Source organism: Euprymna scolopes, chromosome 19 (genome assembly GCF_053919585.1).
Source record: "Euprymna scolopes isolate OS-2025 chromosome 19, ASM5391958v1, whole genome shotgun sequence".
Lineage (NCBI taxonomy): Eukaryota > Metazoa > Mollusca > Cephalopoda > Sepiida > Sepiolidae > Euprymna > Euprymna scolopes.
Genome location: NC_136500.1, coordinates 144,485,858 through 144,493,987, shown reverse-complemented (window position 1 = coordinate 144,493,987; position 8,130 = coordinate 144,485,858). Strand labels below are relative to the sequence as shown.

Sequence of the window (8,130 nt, the reverse complement as noted above, 5' to 3'; positions counted from 1 at the left end):
TACTTCTTTTAAACTCCACGGTCTAACGTTCACAGGCAACATGAGCTGGAGCAAATACATTGAGAGCATTGCCAGGACTGCTGCAAAGAAGGGCGGTTCTCTCTACCGTGCTAGAAACTACTAACGCTCAAAAGTATCCTGTATCTTTATAAGGCTACCATTCGCTCATGTATGGAGTATTGTTGTCATATTTGGGTTGGTGTATCTGCTACAAGTTTCTCGCTCCTAGACAAGGTTCAAAAGAGAGTTGCCAACCTGATAGGTCCTGAACTGTCATCTAAGCTTCAGCCTCTGTCCCATCGACGAAATATTGCAGCTCTCTGCCTGTTCTACAAGTATTTTAACGGTGAATGCTCCGACGAACTGCAAGCACTTGCACCCCCTCGACGTAAATACCTCTGGCAAACCCAACAAGAAGCTAAATCCTACCCCTTCACAACAGAAATCCCTAGATGTAAGAGAGGCTTCTACTCCTGTTGTTTCTTCCCCAGAACCGTTAGACTTTGGAATTCCCTTTCGAGTCCCTGCTTCCCCAACTGTACAGACATGCAGAAATTCAAGTGTAACGTGAACCGACATCTTGCTGCCCAACTCCCTACATAGTACCCCTGTAGCTTATGTCCCTTATAGTAATTCCCTACAACAAAACAGCTATGTGCCTTGTTTGGGGTGAAAATGTAATTTAAAAAAAACTCTACTGACATGCAGAAGTTTAATCTTTTACGAAAAACACTCATCTAGCTGAAACCACTGTCAAACATTTTCCCCACTCTTTATCTGTACCTAAATCAAAACGTAGATTCCATGAACAAAACTTCTTTCTTAGAACTGCACGCCTGTGGAACTGTTCCGTCTGCCTGCTTCCCACCTCACTACAACCTGGATGTCTTCAAATCTAACGTAAACAAATTCCTGATGAACCGCCCTCTTAAGTAGACACTTTTAAATCTACTGTACATGCAATAACCCTTACCCCTGAGTGGCTTCCGGGCCTTGATATGCGGTGATCACCTTGTAAAAAAGTGTAAATCTTGCTACTCATCTCCCTTCATAATGCGCCTGCAACTTATGTCCCCGATAGTAGCCCCCTACTTCAAAGTGGTACTGTGCCTTGCTTGGGGTGCAAATTGATTTAAAAAAATAAAAATCCAAACAAATAAAATCACTTCAGTGATATTTTAATATATCAATAAAGATCTTAAATGCTTTAGTTACTCAAAGATCCAATGAGGAATTATGGAAATTTATATCTTTTGGGGAAAAAAATTATAACTATATATATTTTAGCAAAAGGAATTTATTAAAAATAAATGAACATTTTTCAGATTATGTTAAGAATGCAAAATTTTGTAAACCTTGGATATAAGAACAATTACAAACATAGTAATATTCCAATAGTTGTAGACAATGTATTGCAAGTTAATTTTAACATTATAAATCTTAAACACATTTTAATTAAGTTACTGATGTCGATATTAAATGAGGTTATTTTATTTGGTTGACTTTATTCATTTTATGTTTACCTTTTCGGAGTTGATTCAGACTTAAATTAATAATAAGGAAGCAAAAAATGGAGAAAAATAATCAATCGCTTAACACTTTTGTCTCTTTTGTCTAATAAGATTGACTCTGGCAGATCAAACAATAAGATATATAAACATTTTCATGGTAGAATTTCTATCCAAGGTGTTATTCTGTGGGTTAATATTAGGTTGGTTGTTTTTGTTTTACGGCATATCAACCCTTTTCAGGTTATTTAATGGCCAATCCAGTGAGTTTGAAAAAAGTTTTTAATAAAATATTTTTTTTTCAAGTCAGCTTGCGGGCTTTGGGGTGTGTGGAGCCACCCTTTAATTACCATTGCTCCCAGGTCTACTCTGACTCGGATTGGTAGTACCAACTATGGGTTAAATAGAAACCGACTTGAAGACAACAAATATATTCTAATAAAAAATTTTCTTCAAAGTTTTTGGATTTAGCATTAAATAACCTGAAAAGGGTTGATATGCCATAAAACAAAACCAACCAACCAACCAACCAACCAACGAGAACTTAGATTTCTCTGCCGCTCCTTACAAAACTAATAACATAGCCTCAACCCGAATGGACAGGCTGTAATTGAAAGAGCTGCTTGAGAGGGCTCATGCTGTGCTGATGGATACTAGAGATGAGGAGGTATCGCTGCGCCCTGCGGTGCAACCTCCAGAGGCCGCATGTGCACCTACACCACTGCCTACAGCTAGCAAGAACACCAGAAGCGTTTAAGACATGCGAATAGAGAAAGGTTTCTAATAAGAACAGTAATAAAAAAAAAAGACAAATGAGATTCATGGGCCATGTCTACAGAAAAAAGGCAGAATAGAACAGATTAGTTTGACAGGAAAAGATCACGGGTAGATGAAGCAGATGGCGACAGCGAGAAACATACGGTGACAGTCTGAATACCTTCAAAAATGATGAGCAACAATGAATTCATGAATGCCTCAAGAGAGAGAGAGAGAGAGAGAGAGAGAGATGGAAAGCTATGGCCGTTTATGCCTGTACCAGGCAGGACATGACTTGATGATGATGACGACGACGACGACAAACAACTATATTTATAAAATCCTACATTTTTATATAATGGCATCAATTAAAGTTTAAAATGCAAAAATAACTATCACGGTTGAATCGTACTCTAAACAGGAACATTCATTTTGAATGCACCCCTGTCATATCAAAGAACCTACTGTTGATTTTGTATGCCAGGCCCTTCTGTGTGTGCGGTTATAAAACTTCTCAAATGTACTTGTGATGTTAGGCTTCATAAGGTATTAACTTCGGAGCAAGATCAAAGTGTATTATCTGTTCTTCAGATGCTACACTTCAATTTCTTGATCTGTCAGTGGAGAAATTCTTCACGACTGAGACAATTTTTAATCTTTGTTTCTTTTTTCCCCCCCGTTAAAAAACGACCCTGGTATCTAACTGTCCCGTGGGGAGGCATTGTAAATAGGAACTTTGGTCAAAATCAATCTGTTCTTTCTTTAATCGTATTTGTTTTTCATCTGTACATTTTATAACATTATGTCTCAATGTCATGGTGTTATCCTGGTTATATCGCCTTTTATTAGCCACGCATATTTGGACTCTTTATCAGTCAAAGAATTAGTGAAACAACACTATAATTGCTATGAATTATTCCAGCTTCTTTAACTAGAAATTTTATTGCTTGTCTATGCAGGGAATTTGTGATACTAGAATCGATGCAACATAAAGTCATAATCAATATCTAATGGCTCTGTAGAGAAACACCTTAGACACTCGAGGATAGTGTCTAGTAGGCATTCCAGTTCTCTCCAGTTTTTTTTATTTAACTTCAGTAAGTTTTAAGATATCAAGGGGCTCCCTCCTGGAGCTTACACTTTATTCTGTTATGATTTAAATTTATATCCCAGGGCTCTTTTAAGAATAGACCTTGTTCCATTTATGGCTGCTATTTGTATTTTGTTACAGCTTGCTCTTCCAGGGATTGCTTCTAAGTATTTCTGAAGATTTTTTTTTTCATTAAACCAGTTGCTCGTATCACAACCAGTATAATGTTTATTTCTTTCCGAGACCATGTCGTTTTTAGATCATTTTTTAGGTCCTGAAATGTGAATGATCATATGTTTCACTAAATCTGATTCACTGGAATGTGACTTTTCACATTTAAAATTTTTTAAATACCTCTTTTTATATTTTTCTCATCATTTGGTTCTCACTGGAGACAGCGCATCCAGTTGGATAAAGAATATTCAACCTCTATCTCATACATTTAAACCGAGAGATCTTTTTAAGATTCTAAGCGTCCATTAGAGTGCAATTGTGTAAATATCTTTGGAACTTATTTCATCGGGTATATTTGCCAGGTAGGTTTTTAAATTTTTTTTTTTTGTTTTTTGTTTACATCAATCGAAGTTCTCAGAAATGAAGGGGCCCACTACCTAGGGTTAACACTTGAACTCTATATGAGATACATAGATATTCGAATGTTCCATTTGTTCGTTATCTCTCAAACACTGAGTTAGTAAAGAAACTGAGAACATCATCTTCCTCTCCCCAATTAACCATTTTTATATGTGTAGTATATCTTTTATTTCAGTCTCTTGTGCTTACTAGATTCCAGGACAAGAATTTATCTAGTCTGGTGGAGTATTCAGCGTCGTGCTATTACTTGAGGTAGCATCACTTGGAGAAGGTGCACCATTCTTTGTAAAAGCTAATGTGGGTTAGACACAGTGAGATCTTATTTAGGCAGCGAATACTATGTGATTTTGAATATTTGGTCAGGGTTTACTTCTATGGAAAAGTATCCTCATGCCAGGTTGTTCTGACAAACCTCTGTACAGAGAGACCTTAGACATTCGAGACAAAAACAATACCAACATAGTGTAAAAGATTGTGGTTTTTCTCCTATTCAAGAAAATAATATTTGATTTCATTATATACAATAGGGCTGATTTAAGTAATGGTGTAGGCGTTTTTATAGCTGTTAGTTTCCTTTTGCAAAAGCTTAGTCTTAAAGGTATTGAGTCTATATGTTTCTTAAGATTTATACATTCTATTTGTTTCTACACCAACTGATAATGTTTGTATCATTCAGAGAACATGCTGTTTTTAAACAATTCTTAGGTTCCTGATATTGTGCTACTTTCTGAATAGTTCTTTTGAATAGTTTCTTCAATCATGACACATGCCAAGGTTTTTCACTGCAATGGTTCTGTAATAAATTGCAAAAATATGGCATTTAGAAATTGTGTGTTTTTTTCATGTGTCTCACTAAACTGGACTTATGAGAACACGAATATTCACATACGCTGCAAGAATATGGCTTTTCACCAGTGTGAGTTCTCATATGAGTAACTAAGTATGATTTACTAGAACAAGAATATATGCACACTTCACAAGAATGTGGTTTTTCTCCAATGTGAGTTTTCATATGTCTCACCAGTCTTGATTTTTGCGAACAGGAATATCTACAGACTTCACAAGAATATGGCTTTTCCCCAGTGTGGATTCTTATATGTGTTATTAATGCTGATTTGTGCGAACAGGAATATCCACACACTTCACAAGAATATGGCTTTTCTTGAGTGTGAGTCCTCATATGTGTTAGTAACGCTGATTTTTGAGAAAAAGAATATTTACATACTTCACAGGTATATGGCTTTTCCCCAGTATGGGTTCTCATATGTATCAATAACTTTGATTTTTCTTGGAAAGCATATCCACACACTTCACAAGCATGTGGCTTTTCTCCGGTGTGAGTTTGCATATGTCTAATTAAAGCTGATTTAAGAGAACAAGAATATTCACATATTATACAAGAATGTGGCTTTTCCCCAGTGTGAGTTCTCACATGTTTCACTAACACTGATTTTTGAGAACAAGAATATCCACACACTTCACAAGAATGTGGCTTTTCTCCCGTGTGAGTTCGCATATGAGTTGCTAAATATGATTTACAAGAAAAAGAAGATGTACACACTGCACAGGAATATGGCTTTTCCCCAGTGTGTGTCCTCATATGTCTTACTAAATCTGATTTTTCAGAACAAGAATATCCACACACTTCACAAGTATGTGGCTTTTCCCCAGTGTGAGTTCTCATATGTCTAACTAAAACAGATTTTCGAGAACAAGAATATTTGCACACTTCACAAGAATGTGGCTTTTTTCCACTGTGCTTTCTCATGTGTCTCATTAACTTTGATTTTTCATGACTAGAATATCCACACACTTCACAGGAATGTGGCTTTTCCCCAGTGTGCATTTCCATATGTCTCACTAAATCTGATTTTTCAGAACAAGAATATCCACACACTTCACAGGAATATGGCTTTTCCCCGGTGTGAGTTCTCATATGTCTCACCAAATCGGATTTTCGAGAACAAGAATATCCACACACTTCACATGAATGTGGCTTCTCGCCAGTGTGAATTCTCATATGTCTCACTAAATTCGATCTTTCATGAAAAGAATATCCACACACTTCACAAGCATGTGGCTTTTCCCCGGTGTGAGTTTTCATATGTCTCACTAATGAGGATTTTTCTGAACAAGAATATCCACAAACGTCACAAGAGTGTGGCTTCTCACCAGTGTGCATTCTAATATGTTTCACTAATTTTGATTTATGAGAACAAGAATATCCACATATTTTACAAGAATATGGCTTTACTCCACTGTATACCTGCATGTTTCAATAAAATTTATTCTAAAACCAGATTATCAATATAGTTATAAAGAATACAGGATTTTATCCTCGCATTTTTTGTCTTAATTCAGCAATGTGGTTTTATGTTATTAAAATAGAAGACAGCAGAAGTTATCTAGTGTTATGTAAGAGAAATATAAGTGTATGGTTTCTTTCTGTCTTTTCAATTTCTGCAATTTCTGATTCGATTTCTTTATACGTTTTGATGCATTTCAACATTAGACACATATTTCGCAATAATTAATTTTCACCAAAATTTCAAAGGATTTGTAAAATAGTAAAATGTTTCTACTGATGTCGATGTTGTCTTCCACAAAAAGCAATATTGTTCTATATAATAATGTTTGAAAAATTATCCATTGAAATTCAATAATTGCGTTCAATCCGGAACATCTGTAAATAAAAAAAGTTAAAATATTTTTACTATTTGCATTGACAGATTTGTAACTTGTTTATTGTTGTCAATTTTATTTGATTGAACTCACAATCTCTAGATTAATCTCATCTAAAAACATACAAGTAAAATAACTGGATATTTTAGACCATGAAAAAGAAGCACTCGATATTTAAGAGAAAATTATATCCAGTACTTTCTTAGAATTGTCGTCATAGTAGGAAAAGAAGAAACGTATATATACATAGCTTCATGCTATGTGAACCTTTGTTTTAATGAGAGAAAATGTTGATTAATCAACAAATTTTTTATTGCATACAATTCTCTTTGACATCCCCAAACATATACTTGAGATACGAAAATATAAAACATATATATATATATATATATATATATATATATATATATATATATATATAATTAGATGATTAAAACTCACTAATTTGCTTGGAAAAACTACAGAAAAATACTATAATTTTATGTTTTTATTTGTTAATAGTTTTTTGTGTTTATATATTTCTCAATTCAATGTTTAATTTACTTATAATCAAATAGTTGCAGATAATTTCCACCATGACTCATTAGAGATTCTACTAACCATAAGATAAAATCTCTCATAAGGAAATATTGCAATCTTACGAGAGACTACGGACTGTACAACTTACCAGTCAGAAAGGGCTGCCAAAATTTCTTTGTATTTCACTTTTTGTACAATACAGTCTTTATATATAGACCATTTTTTTACAAGGTTGTCACCACTTATCAAGGCCCGGAAGCCACTCAGGGATAAGGGTTATTGCATGTACAGAATGTTAGTGTTGAGATTTAATAAAGTGTCTACTTAAGGGGGCGGTTCATCAGGAATTTGTTTACGTTAGACTTGAAAACATCCAGGTTGTAATCAGGTGGGAAACAGGAAGACAGAACAGAGTTCCGCGGGCAAGCAGTTCTAAAAAAGAAGCTTTGTTCATGGAATCTACGTTTTGATTTAGGCACAGATAAAGAGTGGGGAAAATTTTTGACAGTGGTTTCAGCTTTTTTGTAAAAGAATGGCGAGGGGGGGCTAGCCATGAAAATAATGATTAAACAAAGATAGGCTCGCAACGTCTCTTCTGTGGAAGAGAGGCTGTAGGGAGAGAAAAGGAAGAGAAACCTGTTCTTCACATTTCTTTTATAATCATTTCTTAGGGCTACCATAACTGTTGACGAGAATGAAGCATTAATGAAGGAAACTGAATGTTTAATTGTCCATGTTCCAACAAAACTGGCGATATGACTCTGAAAACATGCTGAACAAATTTAAGATATCGCAGTGTAATTCAACACATGTATGTAAACAACAATGTGCAGAATTCATCTCAACTAAAGAAATTATTTCAGACTGTCAGCATTGGGGAACTGGACAACTAAACATCTTTTAAGGATCAGTAAGCAATTCTGAATGGATTCTCTAGGAAGAACCAACTGTTGTTTAGGCACACCAACATCAAAAAATAGG

At 35.1% G+C, this 8,130-nt stretch overlaps 1 long non-coding RNA gene across 1 annotated transcript in view; it reads right to left on the bottom strand.

Annotated features, from left to right (window-relative positions):
* Positions 1–3,903: 3,903 nt before the first annotated feature.
* The window catches only part of LOC145240025 (uncharacterized), a 28,485-nt gene continuing 24,258 nt past the window's right edge, over positions 3,904–8,130 (bottom strand). The window contains exon 3 of the long non-coding RNA XR_013862469.1: positions 3,904–6,631. This is a non-coding gene — a long non-coding RNA (uncharacterized LOC145240025). The remainder of the gene's footprint in view (positions 6,632–8,130) is intronic.